This window comes from Mauremys mutica, chromosome 9, assembly GCF_020497125.1.
Source record: "Mauremys mutica isolate MM-2020 ecotype Southern chromosome 9, ASM2049712v1, whole genome shotgun sequence".
NCBI classification, from domain to species: domain Eukaryota; kingdom Metazoa; phylum Chordata; order Testudines; family Geoemydidae; genus Mauremys; species Mauremys mutica.
Window position 1 is genome coordinate 50,832,395 of NC_059080.1, and position 24,045 is coordinate 50,856,439.

General features: G+C 43.7%; 1 protein-coding gene across 3 annotated transcripts in view; it reads right to left on the reverse strand.

Annotated features, from left to right (window-relative positions):
* Nucleotides 1–24,045, reverse strand: part of RYK (receptor like tyrosine kinase) — a 125,546-nt gene that overhangs the window by 101,101 nt on the left and 400 nt on the right. The gene's annotated exons all lie outside the window — the stretch shown is intronic.

Below are 24,045 nucleotides of genomic sequence, written 5' to 3' on the forward strand. Positions count from 1 at the left end.
TCCTGTCCCCACACTTTCCACAGGATGTGATTATTATTGAAGATATCTCGCTGCTGAGGGTGAGCAGGGAATCAAAGGAGGGTCTTCTCCAAGACTGCAACTTCTGCCCTGGCCTCTATGTGGCTTGTCTGTGTGCACCAATGGTTCCTTCCTCCTTCCCCGGCCCTCCCTCATGACGGCACAGTGGCGCGGGAAAGTTACCATTAACAGGGCAAGAAACAAAGCAGCTCTGCCAAAGAGCCTGTGGAAGTGGACTGCTTCCACAAGAGTTTCCACAAGAGTATCTCCACAAGAGTTTCCTGGAGATCTCTGAGAGAGATTCCTGTGAAGTGAGGGAGTCAATCAACAGTCTGTTCCACCGCTCAGACTAGGTATGCAATGGGAGACAAGCCTGCTTTCTGCAACCCTCCTGCCCCCAACAACTCACCTCAGCAATTCCCAAAATGAGATCCACTTACCAGAGGCCTCCTCTCCTGTTTGTGCTTTGCCAAGATCCGACTGCTGTGACTGGCTAGCCTCCTTGGGGGTAGAAAAGAGCTCCTGGCTGCATGCATCTCTGACCTCCGAGTCATCCTCTGCCTCTGGGTTCCTCCTCCCCCTCCACATCCTCATCCAAGATTTCCTCCTCCTGACTCAGTCCACTCTCGACTGTCATGCGAGCCACTGAAGTATCCACAGCGATCTTCGCAGTGGAGGTGGGGTCACCGCTATCACATCCAGCTCTTTGTAGAACTGGCAGTTCATGGGTGCAGCACCGGAGTGGCGGTTTGCCTCCTGCACTTTGCGGTAGGCGTTCCACAACTCCTTCGCTTGGACCCTGCACTGCAATGTGTCCCAGTCATGGCCCCTTCCTGTCATGCGTCATGAAATCCATCCATAGGTATCATAATTCCTATGGCTGGAGCGCAGCTGGGACTGCACTCCTCTCTCCAAATGCTCATGAGGTCCAGCAGCTCGGCACTGCTCCAAGTGGGGGAAATCGCCTGATGTGTGGAACAGGCATGGCCACTTGGAAAGATGCACTGAGACCACTGCACACATCACGGAGCAAAGAGGAAAGGGACATTCAAAATTCCAAAGGAATTTATGGGGTGGGGCTGACGGTTGGTCACCTGAGGGCAGGGTAGTGGAGTTCAAACCGATGACCAGAGAGGTGAGAACAGGCATGGTGGGACACCTCCCAGAGGCCAATAGCAGTGCTGTAATCACAACGGTGTCTACACTGGCACCGCAGTGCTGTAGCCCGAGGGCAGACAGCTGTACAGCTCTCATTGGGATAGTTCTTTTAAAGTGCTCAAATGCACAGTTTCTGCACACTAAGTGGCTTGGCAGCATGTACACCTCAGGAGTTACAGCACAGAAAGTTGCTTTACTGCATGGAAACTTGCCAGTGTAGACAGGACCAAAGTCATTGAACTTTGAAAGATATGAACAAAGACAGAATCCATCTTTGGCATCCATCATTAGAAGACACACAAGGGAACACAGCTCTCCTAAGCTGAGGAATATGCGCTGTTCAACCAAAAGAGGGGGTGGGGGGGGGGAAGAGAGGCACTGAAGTCTCTGGCAACTAAATATAAGTGAAAACCACCTTGGGAAAAGATCTTTTGCCTAGAAAGTCAAAGGAAGCCAGCATCTTGTACTTCTGTGGAAGGTCCTGACTGAGGGAAAGTGAGTTATCGGTGTGAAGAAGAACGATTGGTGAGAGAAATCATCCTGTTAGATTAACTTTTAGACCAGTGATACTGAGATCTCAGTGGTTCAGGAGCCAAATAAGCAATCAACATTACCCAAAACAGCACAGTAGTGTGAATTCATTATTTCATTTACTTCAGTACTATACATTCATATTTAAACAGCATGGCAGGTAAAATATTTAGTTTTTAATATATACATATATTATTCTCCCAGGAAAATGACTGACAAAGTATTACTATTTTATCAGCTGCAATTGGTTAACATAGTAAAAGCACCTGGTTGGTTAATTAAATTAAAATCACACCATGTTTTAATATCATGTGCTGCAAAGAGCTGCAGGAGACGCATTAAAGAGCCACTTTGTGACTCGTGAGCCTCAGTTTGAGTATCTCTGTTACATACTTATATGCATATTTTCAATATTTTTTTTTCTTGTCACCCTTTCTAACTTTATTCCTTTTACTTGGTATCATTTAACCTATGTCATATTGTTAATTTGTTTTTGTGTTTTTACTGTAAACCAACCCAGTGTTTACATGGAAGAGTGTATTTGCATCAGGTAAGTTAATAAGCTGTGATGCACTTTCACATCCTTAGAGGAACAAACAAATCTTATTCTCTCTCTCAACCGTCCAGGAAAGGGCTGAACATTACATAGCATATGGTTCTGGGAAAATTCAGGACTGGAAGGGTGTTGGGATCACTCTGCAAGACATGATCAAAGCTGGTAGAGACCAGGGAGCATGACTGGTGTGTTGAAGGCAAGCTGCTGGGGTCAGAGTTGCTGGACCATTATACAGTTATACAGACACTCAGTGTATGCTTGTTGCTGACCGTGAACATCCCAGACAGGGAGTTACAATAGCAAAGCATGCAAGACACCCAGGGTTACAAGGCAGACGGTGCTTTAACCCCTCACTTGTCTGAAGTGCATCCTGAACCCCATGATAAGAAGGTTTACATTTTAGTTCAAATCTTTACAGTACACTAGAGAACACTCAGGATGAGGTATGCTTGTGGCTGGAAAGTGTCAAACTAGGATTATTTTAAGTTTCTAGAAAGACAGGAGGGATAGAATTTGATACATATTAGTATGAAAGTTACTCCAACAGTACAAGGAAGCATACACGGTAATATTAGTTCGTATCTTTAATTTTTCCCTCTAAAAGACTTGCCTACACAGTTTTAGTTAAACCTGTGCAAAACCAGTAGAAAACCGTATTTGGTGAAATCAACTTTTCTACTGATTTAGTTAAACCAGTGCAAAAACTGAGCATAGACCATTCTTAAGTAGGTGAATGCAGCTCTGTCATTCCAGGCATAACAGATATATGCATCTTATTCCCATACCACATGGAGGTAATGAGATTCCTCTTGATTTTTTTGTTTTGTTTTGTTTTTTTGTTGATTCTCACTAAATCCCTGCTGGCTCATTAGGATACTGCACCCAAGTTGAAACCACAAGGCATGCTGTCACTGCTGTAGAGAAAAACTGGAGACTGGATTAAATTTATGAAATGAACTAAATGAAGCATTGACTAATTCAGATTAGCCCTGATGAGAAATTCTCTTTCAAACCAGATCCCAAAGAAAAACAGCTTAACTAAATCTCTCACTATTATAGGGCACAAGCATATTTTAAATATCACAAAGGTAATCAGTGGGAAGAATCTGATGGACAGTAGTAGGCCCCCACTTAGAGAAGAAAAAATACAGTGTGATGGTACCTCCCATAAGGCTTTATGGAAATATGCTTAGAATGTGTTTTATGCTACATATGCCATGTAACATCTCAAAGGTTATGATATACTGAATCTATTAATTCTATTTGTATGCATGTATTATTTTTTTATTCGAAGTTATGAATATTGGCTGGGTGCTGGCTTGATTTCTAAATAACCTTAAGTAGAGCATTTGGTCAGTTTCTGGAAAAAGGAACGTTGAAGTTAAGTACCTAATCAAAAGGCACTTAGAGGACAATGGATCTTGGAATGCTCCAATCCACATAAGAAGTCTACTTGAGGACGTTCAAGGTAGCATGTGAACAACGGACGCTACCTGTAAAAACTGTGAATTATGCACGGACATGCGACTTGCCCAGGTGATTCCTAAACTCGATCTTGGAGCTGGACTTTGCATAGTAGTGAGGAGGGGGTCTCCACCCACAAGAGAAAGTCTATTTAAACCCCTGGGAGACCCCTCCATTTTGTTTTCAGCTGGCTAAAGAGAGAGCCTCTCCACCCTCCCAGGATACCTGAAAGAAATTGGAAGAAAGGACAGTGACTGCAAGGGGTGTGAGTGATTGCTGGACTCAAGCTAAAAGGAGATTAGTCTGTAAAAGGGAGCATTCTGGAACTGGTGAGGCTCTTATTTGTATTCAGTTTGATTAGACATAGATTTGTGCATTTTATTTTATTGTGCATGGTGATTTACTTTGTTCTGTCTGTTACTACTTGGAACCACTTAAATCCTACTTTCTGTATTTAATAAAATCACTTTTTACTTATTAATTAACTCAGAGTGTGTATTAATACCTAGGGGAGCAAACAACTGTGCATAGCTCTTTATCAGTGTTAGAGGCTGAACAATTTATGAGTTTACCCTGTATAAGCTTTATACAGGGTAAAACGGATTTATTTGGGTTTAGACCCCATTGGAAGTTGGGCATCTGAGTGTTAAAGACAGGAACACTTCTGTTAGCTGCTTTCCGGTAAATCTGCAGCTTTGGGGCAAGTAATTCAGACCCTGGGTCTGTGTTGGAGCAGACAGGAGTGTCTGGCTCAGCAAGACAGGGTGCTGGGGTCCCAAGCTGGCAGGGAAAGCAGAGGTAAAAGTAGTCTTGGCACATCAGGTGGCAGCTCCAAAGAGGGTTTCTGTGATCCAACCCGTCACATACAGATAAGAAAACTAATGAACCTTTCAGCAGCCTGGTGTCTGCTATTCCATTCTAGACATGATGGAAGTAGCAAGCAGAAGGGAGGGAAAAACAAAACAGTGATTAGAAAATTGCTTAAACCAGATTATTACTTTCAAGCCGTACATCAACAGAACACTTTCAAAATGTTCAATGCAGATTGTATGTATGAACTCTCTTTAGGATAGAGCTTAAAGACTTCACTGAAGCAGGATGAGGGAATAACTGGAGAACACTACAAATGAGAACTACATGAGATAAAGTAAAATCTGTCTATTTGATAATGTTTGGTGAAGAAAGATATGGAAGAACAGACAGTCCCTGGTAAACACTATAAGATGTGCTGTTTAGGTATCGCAGCGATGTCAAACATAAGTTCCTTTATTGGCTGATTCACAAGCTTAAAAACAAGTCAACTTTATTCACCTAATGACAGGTTTCAGAGTAGCATCCGAAGAAGTGAGCTGCAGCTCACGAAAGCTCATGCTAAAATAAATTTGTTAGTCTTTAAGGTGCCACAAATACTCCTGTTCTTTTATTCACCTAAGAATTTCTCATTTAGATCCTCTTCCAATCAGTTTTTATGTCCCTCATATTAAAAAAATAATTGAAACAGATTCTCAAAACGTGAAGTAAATTTTTTGAGCCATACCAATCTATTTAATGCAACTGTTTTCTAAACAATGTTGGTTTGAGCAGCATAAGAGTAAAGAAGTTGACTAACTGTGAAATGCTGAATTCCTCTTTGGAACAAAATTAGGAGGAGTTTGTCTGTATCCCTTTTATAGCAGATAAGACTGGTTAAAAGGAGAAAGCTTCCAGCTTGCTAACATGTCCTGCTGATAAGAAAGCAAATAGAAACAATATTGCCCCCACCAGAATTCAGAAGGAACTCAAGGTTCAAAAGAAACCTGTGGCATCAGACAGATTCCATTGCTTGAAGGGCTGTCAACTTGACAATCTTTGTAGGAATACTACTTTTAGAAACAGGGCAGAGCTAAGAAATTGACATTTGTGAAAACCATTTAAACAAAATTCCAAGATATTCTGAGTTGACAGATTCAATAAATTTGTCATCTCTCTGACACCCCTGCCTGGCTGTGCAAAGACTTCAACTTCGAAAAGGAAATCCATTAGCTCTTAGGAATACCCATGCTCTAGATGTGACCATTCAAGTATCAGGATGGTACCAAGAGCTTGCAGGCAGATATGAGCTACACTACCACTCTGCTACATTGTTTTAAGAACTGCTGGCCGACCCAATAAAGTAGCAGATTAGGCCTCCTTATTGCACATGCCGAAAGGAAAGATTACAGACCCTGTGAAGTAGCTGCAGTTCTTCAAGATGTGCATCCCAGTGGGGCTCCACTTCCAGTACCCCCAGATGGATGAGGGAACTTCAGAATAGAGTCTAGTATCATAGAATCTCAGGGTTGGAAGGGACCTCAGGAGGTCATCTAGTCCAACCCCCTGCTCAAAGCAGGACCAAACCCAACCAAATCATCCCAGCCAGGGCTTTGTCAAGCCTGACCTTAAAAACCTCTAAGGAAGGAGATTCCACTACCTCCCTAGGTAACCCATTCCAGTTCTTCACCACCCTACTAGTGAAAAAGTTTTTCCTAATGTCCAACCTAAACCTCCCCCTCTGCAACTTGAGACCATTACTCCTTGTTCTGTCATCTTCTACCACTGAGAACAGTCTAGATCCATCCTCTTTGGAACCCCCTTTCAGGTAGTTGAAAGCAGCTATCAAATCCCCCCTCATTCTTCTCTTCTGCAGGCTAAACAATCTCAGTTCCCTCAGCCTCTCCTCATAAGTCATGTGCTCCAGCCCCCTAATAATTTTTGTTGCCCTCCGCTGGACTCTCTCCAATTTATCCACATGCTTCTTGTAGTGTGGGGCCCAAAACTGGACACAGTACTCCAAATGAGGCCTCACCAGTGCTGAGTAGAGGGGAATGATCACATCCCTTGATCTGCTGGAAATGCCCCTACTTATACAACCCAAAATGCCATTAGCCTTCTTGGCAACAAGGGCACACTGTTGACTCATATTCAGCTTTTCGTCCACCGTAACCCCTAGGTCCTTTTCTGCAGAACTGCTGCCCAGCCATTCGGTCCCTAGTCTGTAACAGTGCATGGGATTCTTCCGTCCTAAGTGCAGGACTCTGCACTTGTCCTTGTTGAACCTCATCATATTTCTTTTGGCCCAATCCTCTAATTTGTCTAGGTCCCTCTGTATCCTATCCCTACCCTCCAGCGTACAGAAGACAGAACTCCACTGCCAACTGCCACATCAGATCTAGAGGCATGTATCAAGGCATTGTGTTTGGCGAATGTATGTACTGTAGTGGCTCTGCAAGATTGCAAGTACCGGAACATCCTTAAAGAGGGCCACAGACGCTGTGACCTTGACCTTGTAAAGTACATCAGAACCCTCGCAGGAAGCAGAATATTGGCAGCATTACAGCAAGCAATAACAGACCCTGAAATCCACCTTGATAGTATTGGGGTAAAAATAGTGGATCCCCTAGATCTGTCTGCAATGAAAGTGAATAGTCTATTCTAAGACAATATTTCTTCACTTTACCTGGGACCGGCTTGCTGCCTTCCTAGACTGTGTTAGAGAGATATCAGGGACCAATGCCAGTCCACAGACCAGTCATTGAGAACTGGGGATTTCCAAAATGGTTTGGTCCTATCTAGATAGAAGGCCAATGCTCTTCTGATGTCTAAGGTGCAGAAAGAAGCTTCCTGTCTTGAGCGATGTTGTTTTGTGGTTTTTGTTTTTGTTTTTTTGGGGTTTTTTTGGGGGGGGGGACAGGATGGGACCACTCGTAAATGGAGAGTCTGGTTCAGATGAAACTTTGACACCTGAGGCAGGAATTTATGGTGTGGACATAGGAAAACTTTGTCCTTCAAGAAAACTATAAGAGAAGGATCTGCGATAAAGGCCCTGATCTCTCCAACTCTTTGAGTCGATGTAATGGTCCTTAAAAAGTCATCTTTATAGACAGATTCAATAAGGAACAGATTGCCATAGATCAGGGGGCCAATCTGTGGCTCCAGAGCCACATGCAGCTCTTCAGAAGTTAATATGCGGCTCCTTGTATAGGCACCGACTCCAAGGCTGAAGCTACAGGCACCAATTTTCCAATGTGCCAGGAGGTGTTCACTGCTCAACCCCTGGCTCAGCCACAGACCCTACTCCCACTCCACCCCTTCCCACCCACCCCGAGCCTGCCATGCCCTCGCTCATACCCCCTTCCCCCCAGAGCCTCCTGCATGCCATGAAACAGCTGATAAGGAGGTCCGGGGAGGCGCTGATTGGCAGGGCTGTTGATGGGAGCAAGTGGTGGGAGCTGCTGGGAGGCTGATGACATATTACTATGGCACTTTGGCAATGTACATTGGTAAATTCTGGCTCCTTCTCAGGCTCAGGTTGGCCACCCCACCATAGATTCATAACAAATGTCTTGTGCGACTTCTGAACTAGATTAAGATTCCAAACCAGAGTGGGGGCTTTTATTTGAGGGAGAGGTTCCCCGGTCCTTTAATGAATCTTATAGTTGTAGGGTGAGAAACACTGAGAACCTTTCCAACAGAGAATGAAATCTGTTATCGCAGCCAAATGAACCTTGATCAAGCTACCTGAGATAAACCCATTTTCTTCAGCTGTAGCAGGTAATCCAGCATAAGTGAAAGTGAGGAAGATTGAGGTGTGAGTCACTGGTGTTACACCAATAGCTCATCTTTTCCATTTCTGAAGATACACACTATGGGTAGATTTTTTTCCTGCTGTTTAATAACACCTGCTATACCTCTACTGAGGTAGACTATCTCTGCCAACCATTGAGAAGCCACGCCCCTTGAGACAGTGAACTTCCAGGTTGGGATGAAGCATTCTCCCCACATCTTGGGAGAGATGAGGGGTGCACGGAAGACTGATAACTGGACAAGGAGACAAACAAGTGAGAGCACCATGCTTTTCTTGGCCACATTGGGACTATTAGGATAGCCCTGGTTTTGTTCTACCTGATCCTGTTCATCACCGTTAGAATTAGAGGCACTGGGGAAAATGAATAATATAGGCCCTTTGTCCAAGATAGGAGGAAGGCATCTCCCAGGAAATGGGTGCCTAGACACCCTCTTGAACAGAAAAGATACTTGTTTGTGGCAGTTGAGAAGAGGTCTACTTCCAGACATCTCCACATTCAAAATATGTCATTTAGGATTCGTGGGTCCAATTTCCATTTATAGTCCTGGGGAAAGTGCCTGATGCTGACATCAGTCATGGTGTTTTGAATACCAGGAAGGTACACTGCCCAAATGCGAATGTGATGGACTATGCACCAATTCCATAACTGTATTGCTTCAGCATGCAGAGAGGTGGATCTTGCACTCCACTGTTTGGTTGATATAAAACATGCAGGCTACACTGTCGGTCATGACCTTGGTACACTGTCCTTTGCCGAGAGGTAGAAAATGGAGACAAGCATTCCTGATTGCCCTTAGTTCAAGTAGGCTGATGAAGAGACTGGTCTCAAGATGATCATCTGCCCTGGATTATATGAACATCAAGATGTACCTCCATCCGAACAGTGATGCATCTGTCACTGTGGTGACCGTTGGCACTGGTCAGAAAAATGGAACACCTGCGCCGATGTTGTGGTGATCTTTCCACCGGCCTAGGGACTCTTTCACCATAATCAGCAGAGACTCTGATTCCTCTGACACAGTTAAGTCTTAAGTATCTGAATTCTTGAAGTACTAAGTGCAGTGTTGGCACCATCACGGTCTTTCTAGAAGTGGACAGAACCAAGGATTTGGAATGCTCCAATGGGGCACGAACAGAGGCGGATGCTTAGATTTGTTACTGAGGGACCTGCCAAGGTTGGTACCAGTGATAGAGATTTGTCTAACAGTACCAGTTTGGGGCTGTTCAGCTTGGAAAAGAGACGACTAAGAGGGTATATGACAGAGGTCTATAATATCATGACAGGTGTGGAGAAAATGAATAAGGAAGGGCTACATACGCCTTCACATAACACGAAAACCAGGGATCCCCCAAAGAAATTAATAGGCAGCAGGTTTAAAACAAATAAAAGGAATTAATACCTCACACAATTCACAGTCAACCTGTGGACTCATTGCCAGGGGATGTTGTGAAGGCCAAAACTATAACGTGGGTTCAAAAAGAATTAGATAAGTTCATGAAAGATAGGTTCATCAATGGCTATTGGCCAAGATCATCAGGGATGCAACCCCATGACCTAGATTTGCCCAATCTCTGATTGCCAGAAGCTGGGAGTGGGTGACAAGGGATGGATCACTTAATGATTGCCCCTTCTGTTCATGCCCTCTGAAACACCTGGCATTGGCCACTGTCAAAAGACAGGATACAGGGCTAAATGGACCATTGGTTTGACCCCAGCATGGCAGTTATATTCTTGCGTTCTTACAAGCCCCAAAATTGAGGAAATTATTCCCCAAAAAGGAATACAGACAATTCGATTTATATGAATTTTTACATCTATCCTAGGAGGGGCTGGTGAATATTAAAGATTCAACAAAACCATTAAAAACAAATCCAAGCCACGAAATGTCCAAACCAAACACACAAGTTACATTTTACGCTTGATTTAAGGATGAGTAGCATACCACAGCATCAAAAAACTGGGAAACTAGCAAGTAAGGCCAACCTCACCCTTCACCTATGGAAACCAGGCATACAAAATATATTGTGTACACAGTGGACCCTGTTCACTCTTTACTCAAATGATGTACCTGCCATATCACATATGGACTTCACATTACATATCTCTTATACTTAATGTGAGAAGGCACTTATTCTGAAATTCAAAGGACTGCTTATTTTTCTGCACAAGTATACTAATGTTACTACTGTTAGTCCTGTGCTCTTTTGCCTGCATTAACTAGTATTACAGTATTGTTTTAGCATCTAAAATACTTTTTAAAAGGAAACTAATTATTTTCCAGGTATGTAGAAGATTTTTAAAAGCACATTTAAAGGCTCTTCCCTTTAATCAGTTAAGCTTTCAGAAGTATATTTTTAATATTTTGCCTCTGGCATGTCTGACAATGATCTGCTTACTAGTTATCTCCTCTCAACAATGTAAAGAGGATCTTTACACAATTCAGTCTCTCCCATTTTCTTCCAAATCCATTGTTGTGAACTCAGCACTGGCATATTTAATGAGAAGTCAAAATACAGAGCTACATCTAACAGATCAGACTGCCGAAATCATGATAGCTTGAACGGTTGGTCAGTTTGCCTCTTTCTCCTCTCCATTTCAAGGACAGGATTCAGCAACACCTTAGCATTTGTAACTTGTGTTAACTACCCATATAAAGCTACATGACAGCCAATTTCTAATTTATTTTGTAGATATGAATTTGAATTATGGAAAAAATTAAACATAATTTGAGGCACTTAAAAAAAATAAAAATCAGTCGCAAAATAAAATGTAAGACGATAATTATGCCCCAAATATTTTAAAGGACACAGTCGGCAAAATACCTCTGAAAATTTTTTTCTGGATATAATCATTTGCAACACTTAAGTGTTAAGAGAAAAAAATAGATTTTTCCATTTACTTTGCATATTTAGCACAATTTGCATATTGTCAATTTCAATGTTTTGTCTACGTAGGCTCTCATCACCACAGCATCTGCTTTCCTCTTCTGTGGGTGTTTCATTTAAAAGAAAATTGTGAATGACTATGCCCACAAAAATTGGTAGGGGAACACTGGAGCAAACGACATACCCTGAAGTTACTTTTAACTCTTCTTTATAAATTGACCAATTTCCCGTTGACCATAATCCTTTAATGCAACGTTATACTGCTTTAACGATGTAAGTTTTTTCGAGGCTGCCACTGGATCATTATGGCCAAGTGATATTTTAGCTATACATTATTACACATTTGCAATTTGCTTAAAATAATTTTCTATTATATAGGGTAGAAAATAAGCCACGAACAACAAAGAGCACGCTTCATCCCCCATTTGTTAGGTCCATCCTCCAGAAGACATCTGTGTTTAATACAATACAACCAGCATCAGGAAAAGAAATTGAAAGTTGTATACTGAATGATCTTACTGTTTCTACATCGGTTGATCAAGTTATAATTTCAAACAGGGATGAAACTGGAAAAAAAAGAGGTGGTACTCTCCCAAGCTCCACCCATAACCCAATCTTTGTGACAGCAACAGGAAATACACAGTGATTTGTGCAGATTTTAACATAACTGCCCTTCTTTTCCTGTGAGCTTTGACAGACAATGAGGTTAACAATTCTTGAGGTTTAATGTGTCATTTGGCTTCAGTGTTAATAGCTAACTGAATGGGAACAGTTCATGTCTCAGATACTTTTTGGAGTTGTATGTAGACACAGAGCTTATGTAAACACACCAATATAACTACCTCAGTTTCCAAAGTGATTTTGTTACTTCAGTAACTCCCTCTATTGTGAGCACGAATTGGTTTAAACGAATTTAGAAAACAATTTAGTCAAATCAGTACAATTTCTATGTGGAGACTAGGCCTCAAGTAGATGCAGCTTCCAGTTTAAGCAAACCACAGCAAACTTCCTCAATCTATCCTCTGAATCTCAAATTACAGAATTTCTTAAATTTACAGATCTTTGTTCAAACATAACTCCAGCAACGGTAATAAACCAATCAAGCAAAGTAGATTGAGGGAATAACAGGAAACAAGCATTAAGCTTTTTCAATAATACTAACAGGCATAACCAAGTTTTAACTTAAATATGGTTTTATTCAATTTTCAATCCATAAACTTACCAAATAAGCACTGCTACAATAGGTGATGTTAACCAACATTACAAAAGTCATTTGGAAACCTGTTTCTACAAGGTGCCACGTTCCTCCTAATATGCTGAGCACTGAACCTCACCTTTAAGTCAAGGGAATGTGAGGATGCTTAGAACTTCAATAATCAGGCCCTAAGTTAGTAAACAACAGTGTATATTATATGTGGAATGAAGAAAAGAAAGGAAACAGATGGTTTTAGGTGAGGCAGGTGGACAGAGCAGCATTTAAAAATAACATGGGAAAATGAGAAGTCCAACACTGAATTCTGTATGCAAGGCAGCAAAACCTAAGTGCAATATCCAGAAAATGTTATAGTGCACAAACGTCAGATGAGCAAATGCAAGAAGGGTTGTGGGAATGTTTCAATTGTTTTAAACAGTATATTAGATATCAACTAAAACAAATGAATTCTAAAAATTAAGCTGTAGTTTTGCTTTGGTAAGGATCCTTAAACAGGTCCATATGCAGAGAGTGCTTAAGGCTGCAGGATCTAGTTTCTCATTACTTGGACCTGACTAATCTAAACCGACCCACACAAACAATAAGGCCTACTTTTTTGCTTTTCATTTTAAGCAAAAGAAACCTCTCCCTTGCCCAGGCAACCCCTAAATCACATTAACAACGTACATATCTTTGTGCCCCACTGTTGGACGTACGCCAGTAAGAATAAATTAAATCAAGAGCAAATAAAAAGGTAAATTTAGGCAGCACCATAGAAACAAGATCATTCTTCAAAGTTTTTAACATAACAAAACATTCTGAAGAAGCTCCAACAAGAAGGGGAGGCAAGGTTTTCATTCCCAATCACAGAGGATGCTGGAGAGCCTTGTGTTCACTACAAAACTGGATCATGTTACTCTACAAGTCTAACAAAACACCTCTTTTCAAGTGCCTCTTGTGTAAATGCAGTCTAGCTTCAACCCCTTAAAAAGTTTTTTAAAAACTATAAAAAACGCTTCAGTTAGCATGAGAAAATGAGACTTTTTTAGTCATTAAAAAAGTCGCTCTGCTCTGCAACATGAATAAAAAAATCTGCTCTAAAAGAAAAATTGACAAACAGGTGAATTTCATTCCCTAAACAAACAACAGGCTTCAAATCATGGCAATTATCAGACGATGCTATTTTTACCTTTAAATTTAAGTAAATTTAAATAGAATGTATCAGTTCAGATGAGGGTCTCATGTTCCTGTTATAGAAACTATTTATATTGCAATAATTAAAGTATGGTTTCAATATTCACTTTCAAAGCAATCTGGTAATACTTCAAAATCAGGAATATAATACAGTTTGCACATTCAGATAATGTACATTCAGCTTTAAAACTTCACCTTACTCATTTCAACACAACATCGATTCTGACCCTACAAGATATTCTTATGAATTCTTGTTCATATATTGTCTTGAGGGGGCAGAGTTAAGGCTGTCTGTGAAATGTGTAAGATGAAATTTTACATCTCAGTGAGAATACCAACTATAAAGATTACAATAGTGACTAACAAATATGCTGCCCTTTGTCAGTGTTTTACCTGGTCAAGAGAATCATGTCACAGTTTCCCTGCTGGCCATACCTCAGCTTCCCTTCAACAGTTGGGTAGGTAGTTTGGGTTGGCACTGTGGCCAAATCTTAAAGTACCTTCTCCAGCATAAACAAATGTTCAAGTGAAAAAAATTCCCTGGACCACAATCTTTTCCCCAGCTCTATGCAATCTCCTCCCTTAGATGCAAAGGACTCCGGGGGGGGGGGGGGCAACACTTCTTATCCTCCATGGAAGACCTAGTTTTGGACAAAGTAAACAATAAGCCAGGCTTCAAGCCCACACTTTCATTTTTACTAGGCAACTTTTTGAACTGCTTTCACCAAATCAGTTCAAGGTCTTCCCTCCTCAGTGGAAATCTCCCACACTGACAATCGCCATCAACTCCAGGGCCCAAACAGTCCTTTACCCAAAATGTAAGGAATCTTACACACACCTTCCTGAAGTTTCTTATTCCCCATCTGCCTATATCAGCAGTTCTCAAACTTCATTGACCATGACCCATTTCTGACAACAAAAATTACTACATGGCCCCGGGACAGGGGACCAAAGCCTGAGCCCCACCGCCCTGGGTGGGGAGACCAAAGCCGAAGCCCAAGGCTTCAGCCCCAGGCAGGGGGCTTGTAACCTCAGCCCCGTCACCCAGGGCTGACGCCCTCAAAAGGCTCCAGCTTTGGCCCCAGGTCCCAGCAAGTCTAAGCCAGCCCTCGCGACCCCATTAGAACAGGGTTGAGACCCACTCTGAGGTCCTGACCCGCAGTTTGAGAACCACTAGCCTATATGCTTCATCCCCAGCTCTTTCCACCAAGCCTCTTCCCTAGCCTTGCCAAAGAGAGGGGTGGGTCTGAAGAATCTCAGCCAAATAGTAACAATTCTCCCAGTCAGATAAGGAAACAGCATCAGATAAGAATGGGAACAGAGTGCCAGGTACTGCTTTACATATCACCAAACTAGAGTTATTAAAACATGCAAGGATGCTGCCACAGATTTGGTGGAATGTGCCCTAATGCCAGTGGTGAAGAGATTCGTAATAAGTTTGGTGTTAAAAGCCTAAGTGTTTCATCCTATATAAGTAATACTGAGAGCCTCTGTAGAAGATCTGCTATACATCTAAAAAGAATGTTTACTGTGGACAATGTGCAAGACATTTAAATTAAGACTATAATCATTAACATCAACATCAGGACAAAGGAATGCAAATGTGCAAGTTGCTGGCTTTATGCTTTTAGCTTCTGGATTAACTGTTGGATAAATTTTCATTTCCTATGGAACACAGCCTCAAAGATCAAATAATATGCTCTGGTAGGAAACCCAGCTTCCTAGCAGCTTGGGAAGGGGATTCTCAGCAGGGAGCTGGTCGTGAATTCTCACTAATAGGCTCCCCTTCATCAACAGTGTCTCTACTAGACAGAGCTCGAAAGTTCCACTCACCACTGGAAATGGGATTTTCCACACTGGCGAGTGTTTGCTGCAGTCACAGAGCAGAGCTCTGCCACTCCACAGGCGGCCCTCTCTGTGGAGGAACAGACTGCAGGGATCCAAAAGGCCTCGTGACCCTCACAGAAATGAAGACTAGTTGTTCACCAGTTTCCAATTGCTTCCCCTGTTTCTTGGCTCTATAATAAATGTGAGTGAACAGCCCCTTCCCCTGCCTACTTGCTAATTCTCCTTCCCTGGGTCTGCAGGGAGAGTGAAGATCTTTCAAGTTAGGAAGGTGCATGGCTGGCTGAGGAGATGGTGAGAAAATAATTCCCATTTAGAAAATGTAAGGAATCTTTTGTCTCACTGTAAGATGCAAGTAAACTCTGCTCCTAAGAACAATTTTCAAATTAAAATATTTTATTTAAGATTAAAATATAAATTTAATAGGATTCCACAAAAAAGAGAAGGGCTAACAATGCCTCGGGCTACTTTGCTGCTTTACTCTACAAGTGGCATGGTTCCTGCCCCTTACTTTCCTGCCTCAGGACCAAGAAATAGATACACCATCTTCTTCAACGCTTAGCCAAAAGGTCAGTCGTAGCGATTGTTCGGCATTTGGTCCGCTTCTGTATGGCTGCAAGGGCTTCACAGGCCAAGAGTCCAACAGCGGAACAGACTAGATGCACCCATGTGTGGTGGTCTGCCTCTGGGCCACCTCCATCCCTTGGTTGGTGTAATTTTATTCCAGATGTTACAAGCCACCCAGAGAATGGCATTCACCGGAACATCTTGCAGCATTCTGGTGACATATCTGAAAAGCATAAGACGCTGTCTGCAGGCAACGGCCCCAGTAGTCTATAGTCCAAAGCACCCATAAACATCTGCGTTACAAATAATGTCTTTTCACTTTATGCTCAAAATATAAGGTTGGCATTTTGCGTGGAAAGCCTCCAGCTTTGCCCAGTCTGAGCGGCGTTGTGTCCATCTTTCACAACTGTACAGCAGTAGAGAGAGAATACAGCTCAAATAGAGCCAGAACTCAGTTGTCATGCCAAGATGATGCTGATTCCATATTCGCTGTAAACGACCCATGGCAGACACTGTGATGTCAATCTGGTGAAGAACCCCCATATGAGAGCTGGAGAAACTGGTGAGTATAGAACCCAAATACACCTCTATCTCGATATAACGTGGTCCTCGGGAGCCAAAACATCTCACCGCCTTATAGGTGAGACCGCGTTATATTAGGTTTGGTCCAGTGCGACGTGCCAGACTGGACCGGCTTCCCTGACGGTGATTTAAAGGGCCCGGTGCTCCAGTGGCTGCAGGGAGCCCCAGGCCCTTTAAATCATCGCTGGAGCTCCAGCAGCGGGGCTGGAGCGGGGATTTAAAGGGCCCGGGGCTCCCCGCAGAGGCCAGAGCCCCGGGCCCTTGAAATCACCGCCCAAGCCCGGCTGCCAGAGCCCTGGCAGGGATTTAAAGGGCCCGGTGCTCCAGCTGCTGTGGGGAGCCCCGGGCCCTTTAAATCACCACCGGAGCTCTGGCAGCTGGGCTCGGGTGGGGATTTAAAGGGCCTGGGCTCCCCACTGTTTTACCGTGTTATATCCAAATTAATGTTATATCGGGTCGCATTCTATTGGGGCAGAGGTGTAGCAAGAGCAGGAGACTGCTTAGACAGTTTCATTATTCAAAGAGATTGGAGTCGTGGGTGCAGGGGCAGCGCTAGCCATTTCGCTGCCCCAAGCACGGCGGCACGCTGCAGGGGGCGCTCTGCTGGTCGCCGGGAGGGTGGCAGGCCACTCCGGTGGACCTCCCGCAGACGTGCCTGCGGAGGGTCCACTGGTCCCGCGGCTCTGGTGGATCTCCCGGCAGAGCGTCCCCCGCGGCATGCCGCCCCAAGCACGCGCTTGGCGTGCTGGGGCCTGGAGTCGCCCCTGCATGGGTGGACCTGATTCTAGGTTTGGCAGCTTTGTCTTTGATCACAAAACATGGAGACCAACCTTGACTGACTCCTCCATTTGGGGGAGTGCCTCGCAAAACCTGTTGTGGCTCCGTACTAGAACAACGTCATCAGCATAGTCAAGATCTGAGTGTGCAAGATCACTGACTTTAATACTTATGAACCTGACAGAATACTGCATTATGAAATCATTGTCCAACAAAAGAGTGCAGAGGCCAAGACACAGTTCTGGCTGACACTAGACTCTGATTTGAAAGGTGCCGACATCCAATTCTCAAGATGTACACGGGCAGTGGTTCCATAATGCAGCTCACTAATAGAGTCCAACACAGTGGTTGGGACCTACGCCCTTTAAGGCCTTCCATAGCGTGACTTGATCAATTGACTCAAACGCTGCCTTAAGATACACCGCAAGTTCAAGAAGCCCCTATATGTAATGTATGTGTATCTCCAACAACAAGCAAAGATCCAAAATGGCGTCTAATCAGGACCTGTTCCTTGTAACGCCTGACTGTTAGAGGCGATGCTTCTGATGTAGCAGGGGCTCCAAACGCACCAGGAGAACATACGCAAACACCTTCCCTGGCACAAACAACAAGGAGATTGACCTGTAGCTCTTACATTCACTGCGCGGTCCCTTACCCTTATAAAGTGAGACCACAATACCATTCTTGGTTTGCAAGGTTCCAGTTCTCCACACCAGGCAAAAAAAGGGCCAGAAGTGATTCCACTACAGGGTCAATAGTGCATTTCAGCAGCTCCAGCAGTATATCATCAGTGCTGGCTGCACATCCATTTATCAATTGCAAATAGCTCACGTCACTTAATCCAATGTTGGTGTGTCAGTACAAGTGCCTTATTGCACATCTTAAACATCGGCACGGTCACCTCACTGTCATAATAGTCCACCGGGAGCCTCACTGATCAACTCCTCCCCCTTCCCCCCAGAGCTTCCTGCACACCGTGAAACAGCTGAACACAGCAGGCAGGAGGTGCTGGGAGGGAGGGTAAGGAGTAGATCAGCAGGGCCCCCAGCGGACGGGAGGTGCTGTGGGGAGGGAGCTGGCTAGTTTTTGACAGCAGTAGCCTCTTCTGTAGGTAAAGAGAATATTTTCTTCATTTCACTTTATTCAACTAGTTCAAAGTTAAGAAACCAATTGGGAGTTGAAAAAGCAAGGAAGTTTGTTTTCTTCTTCCAATCCATGAATAAGAACTAGAACAGGGGTCGGCAACCTTTCAGAAGTGGTGTGCCAAGTCTTCATTTATTCACTCTAATTAATTTAAGGTTTCACGTGCCAGTAATACATTTTAACGTTTTTAGAAGGTCTCTTTCTATAAGTCTATAATATATAACTAAACTATTGTTGTATGTAAAATAAAAAAAGTTTTTAAAATGTTTAAGAAGCTTCATTTAAAATTAAATTAAAATGCAGGGCCCCCCGGACCAGTGGCCAGGACCCGGGCAGTGTGAGTGCCACTGAAAATCAGCTTGTGTGCCGCCTTTGGCATGCGTGCCATAGGTTGCCTACCCCTGAACTAGAAGAGGAGATCAACTAGTTCTAAAATCTTAAAGGACAAGGTCACACACTACAGACAATATTTCCAATAAAAGATATTACCTCACTCACTGCATCTGCGTTAAATAAATCAGTTTTAAATACAAAACATGTTTTGATAAAATATTGATAAACTTTTGTATGTATCCATCACATTTAAGGGAATTTTATTTAACAGAAATAATTTTTAAATGCTGTTTTTATGCAATTAAGCTTTATTTGGATTGAATTCAATTGACACAAACAGCACGTAAAAAACTAATCTAGCAAATAAGAAATGCATCATTCACCTTTTCTAACATAATAAAAATGTAAAAATCAATAACCTGAATAAATGTAAGATTTACAATTGCTCAAATAAATGTGTATGTATATAAACACATACATGCACAATGTAGCCTCTCGATTAGCAAAAATCAGCACCAGTTTAGTGTAAATGCTATATTTAGTTGCAAATCAACAGGTTCTAATGGTTACCAACCAATGAGAACCACATTTTCTTTCAGATTTTTTTTTTTTGCATGTGTACTTTTTAGTTAAAGTTGATTATTTAAATCAATGCACCCTGTGCTCTGGGGATGAATCAGGGTTCACTGAATTCATTGTATTGTAGTGAGGTATTGTCTGCAGGACCCCTGCTTCATTTGTTGCAGAAACTGGAGAGTGTGGAGTGAATGAGGCAAGGGATTGCATGAAGAGAAAGGATGGTCTGGTAGTTAATGCAATTAAATGCGGCCCTGGGAATTTGGATTCTATCCCTGCCTCTGCCACAGAGTTCCTATATGCTGGGCAAGTCACTTGAACCAAACTTTTCGTAGGTGGTCATTAATTGTGTGTTTTTCGTTTTTTTGGGTGCTTGATTTCAGACCTGCATCTGATTTGCAGAAATGCCAAGCACACTCACATCTGCAATTGAAGTCAATGGGAGCTGTGCTTTGAACATATAGTGTTTTATAATGCTAAGTACTCTGAAAAAATCAGATCCTAGGCATCTCAGTTCGGGTACTCCAAATCAGTGGCTTTTTTGCCCTAATCGCTCTATGTCTCGGTTTCCCATGTGTAAAAGAGGAGTGATAATATCCCATCTCCTTGCCTAGCCCATCTCATTTCTCCCTTCATCCAATCTTTCTCTGGAGCATGGTTTTATAATGGGATGGGTCAAGCAAATTTAAGAGGTGGTGCTACTAGCCCCCACCTAGCATATAGTCAGAGAATTTAGATAGACGCAAAGTGACCCTGGACAAGTCACTTCACTTCTATGCCTCACTTTTCCCACTTTTTAAATTGGGAATAATGATACTTGCCTTCCTCTGTAAATAACTTTGAAATCGATGAAAACTCAGTCTGAAAGAGCCATGTATTATATCTGAGACTAGTAACATTTCCCTAAAGTCCTTCAAGTTATCAGGAGAAACATCTATTCATAGCAAGATAGTTTCTAAAAACAATTCAGTAATAAGGCTAATGGTAAAATAAGACAGCGTTCCTTGGTTATAATGGCAGATTCATCAATACAGCAATATTTGGCAAATCTACTTACCCTAGCAAATGAGTTAATTTTCCTAGCTACACTGAATGACAGTTCTAACAGTCAACTGAATAATTTTTTCCACATATAGAAACTAAAAGAAATGTAAGGAGCCTGGAGTGCTTTTTTTTTTTTTAAACTGCTTTATGCACACCACCAGTCATGTAAAAATCTTGTATCGACCAACATTTATAGTTAAAATGACAATTCAGGCACTGCAACACTGAACAGCTAAGTCGTCACTAGTTTTGTTCACATTCTTTACATTCCTTCCAATATTCTTTTGTAGGAAAGATATGACTAAGGCTATGTCTACACTGTACACCTTACAACGGCGTGGCTGTGCTCCTGCAGCTGCACTGTTGTAAGGTAAGCAGTGTAACCACTCTGTCCCAGCGACAAAATAAAACCTCCTCCAACGAGGAGTGGTAGCTTCGTCACCAGGAGCGTGGCTCTCGCTGATGAAGCGCTGTCCACGCTGGCACTTTTCATTGTTAAAACGTCTGTCATTCAGGGGGGGTGTTTTTTCACACTCGGGGGCAACAAAAGTTTTAACAAAAGTGCCAGTGTAGTCAAAGTCTTAGTATGCCAGGTTTAGGTATGTCTATATAATTTTCTCACATCTTAGCTCAAATCTCAGCTGTACATGCCATAATTTCATTTTGGAAGTAAGCAACATCAAAAGAAATAAATACATCACATAGTAACCTTCTTTAAAATCACAAACTGTTTACACAATATCTAACTCCAAACACACAAAATAAGCTTTCTGGAACTGGAGGAAACTCTACCAAAGAGAACTGTCAGCATGTCTCCAGGTTAACTGACTCGCAATTATCCGAACACATGGTGTCACTGAAGCTTTTCAGATCTTTTGGATTCATCAAAGTTACAGAAGCAAAACAGCTAGAGATACTGTCTTCAGCAGCGGTTTTCAAACTGTGGGTCGGGACTCCAACGTGGGTCACGACCCCATTTAAATGGGGTCACTAGGACTGGCTTAGGCTTGCTGAGGCCCAGGCTGAAGACAGAGCCTCACCGCTCAGGGCCAAAGCTCAAGAGCTTCATCCCCAGGTGGCGGGGCTCAGGTTACAGGCCCCATGCTTGGGCTTCAGCTTTGCGCACCACCACCACCACCACCCCCCGCCTGGAATGGTGGGGCTTGGGCTTTGCCCCCCACCCGGGGCAGTGGGACTCGGGTGGGTTCAGGCTTTGGTCCCCACTCCTGGGGTTACATAGTAATTTTTGTTGTCAGAAGAGGGTCGCAGTGCAATGAAGTTTGAGAACCCCTGGCCTTACTTAGCCATACTGGCAAAACATCACTGATAATAGATACACTTCCAATTCTGATTTACCTACTGAGTACACCTGCATGTAGTTTCATTGGGGGTGGGGGAAGAATTGTGTTTAGTCCATGACAGTTTAAGCAGGTTTCTAAGGGCTAGTCTACACTGGCAATGCTAGAGCACCAAAAAACCACCTCCACACAGGGCACAGCTCCCAACACTGGTACACTGTCTACACCGGCATTTTACAGCACTGAAAATTGCTGCGTTCAGGGGGGGTATTTTTTCACACCCCCGAGAGATAAAGTTGCAGCGCTGTAAAATACCAGTGTAGACAAGCCCTAATACACATTTCAAATGCTTGACCAGAGGTGGGCAAACTTTTTGGACAAAGGGGCCACATCTAGATATGGAAATTGTATGGCGGGTCGTGAATACTCACGAAATTGGGGTTGGGGTGCGGGCTCTGGGGTGGGGCCAGAAATGAGGAGTTCAGGGTGCAGGAGGGGGCTCTGGGTTGGGGTACGGGGCAAATGGTGAGGGCTCTGGCTGGGGGTGTGGGCTCTGGGCTGGGGATGAGGCATTGGGGGTGCAGGAGGTTGCTCTGGGCTGGGACAGAGGGGTTCAGAGAGCAGGAGGGGGGGATCAGGGCTGGGGCAGGGGGTGGCGGTTACTTCAAACAGCTCCCAGAAGCAGTGGCATGTCCCCCCTCTGGTTCCTACGTGGAGGTGCAGCCAGTCGGCTCTGCACACTGCCCTGTCCGCAGGGGCTGCCCCTGCAGCTCCCAGTGGCCACGGCTGCCGGCCAATGGGAGCAGTGTGCAGAGCCCCCTGCTGCCCCTTCGTGTAGGAGCCAGAAGGGGGACATGCCGCTGCTTCTGGGAGCCACATGGAGCGGGGCAAATCCCCGATCCTGCTCCCTGTCAGGAGTGGGGCAAGCCCCGGACCCCGCTCCCCAGCAGGAGCTCGAGGGCTGGATTAAAACATCAGGAGAGCCAGATGCGGCCCCCGGGGCTGTGGTTTGCCCACCCCTGCAGTGCTAGACTCACATGTCCATGATTAGTAGGGCTTATAAGCAAGAAAAATTATACAAGGAGGCTGACAAAATATACAAGAGTCATCTGACCCTTTTAATTCTGTATATTTAATAAAGCAGCCATACAGTAATAAGTACAACCAATGTAAAAATGTTAAAACAACAAAAAAAACTGACTGCGGAGCAAGCCGCAGGGGAAAAAATGTTTACATAGCTATTCACCCTCAGGGCTCATCAGCTCCAAAATTAACTATGCACTCCCAGTGCTTAATTAGTTGGAGTCATTTCTATTTTATACCTTCTATGCAAATAATGTTTTAAAGCAGCAGTTCTCAAACTGGGAGTCAGGACCCCTCAGGGAGTTGTGAGGTTATTGTGGGGGGGGAGGTCACAAGCTGTCATCCTCCACCCCAAACCTCGCTTGGCTGCCAGCATTTATAATGGTGTTAAATATATTTAAAAGTGTTTTTAATTTATAAGGGGGGGGTCACACTCAGAGACTTTCTATCTGAAAGGGGTCACCAGTACAAAAGTTTGAGAATCACTTTTTTAAAGCCTGCACTGTAAAAAAAATTTTCCACTAAGCCACAGGCCAGCCACCTCCTAAAAAACCCAAACCATTTTAGCAGCTTATACATTTCTTTTGTTAGGCTCCAACCACAAAAATCAATCAAACCAAGGTCTGAAATGACAAAATTTACGAGGAGCCCTTACTAAAACCAAACCTCTACTTCACATAGAGGAACGGCAAGCACAAAAATGTGGTAAAATAATTTGAGATATGCCCTATCAGAGGAAAGCAAGTTGTATCATGGTGCAGAAATCCTCCTACTTATTTGTGCAGTGATTATGAAACTGCCTGGAAGTTGAGATTCCTTTCACACACTTTCCCAATTACTGTCAGGTCTCTTCAGTGCCCTCTGAATGCCGCTCATCCCACTAATAAAACCTTGGGCCTCAACTCGCTGTTTTTGGTTTTACCCTGCTCCGGCAACATTACACGCTGCACCGCTGAAACTGGGAACCTTCCACCACCACAATGGGCCCTGTGCCCTCCCGACAGACCCTGGGCAGCTAAGCCTACGGCAACCCCCCTCTCCTGACTCCCCACACAGAGGGGCCCGGGAGCCCCCCGCCCTCCCTACACACCCGCGCGCGCACACAGCGGGGCCCCGCCGCCCCCCCACAGCAAGACCCTACCTCTGCGCGCACCTACCCACACACAGCGCGGGGGCCGGGGGAGCCCCCCGACCG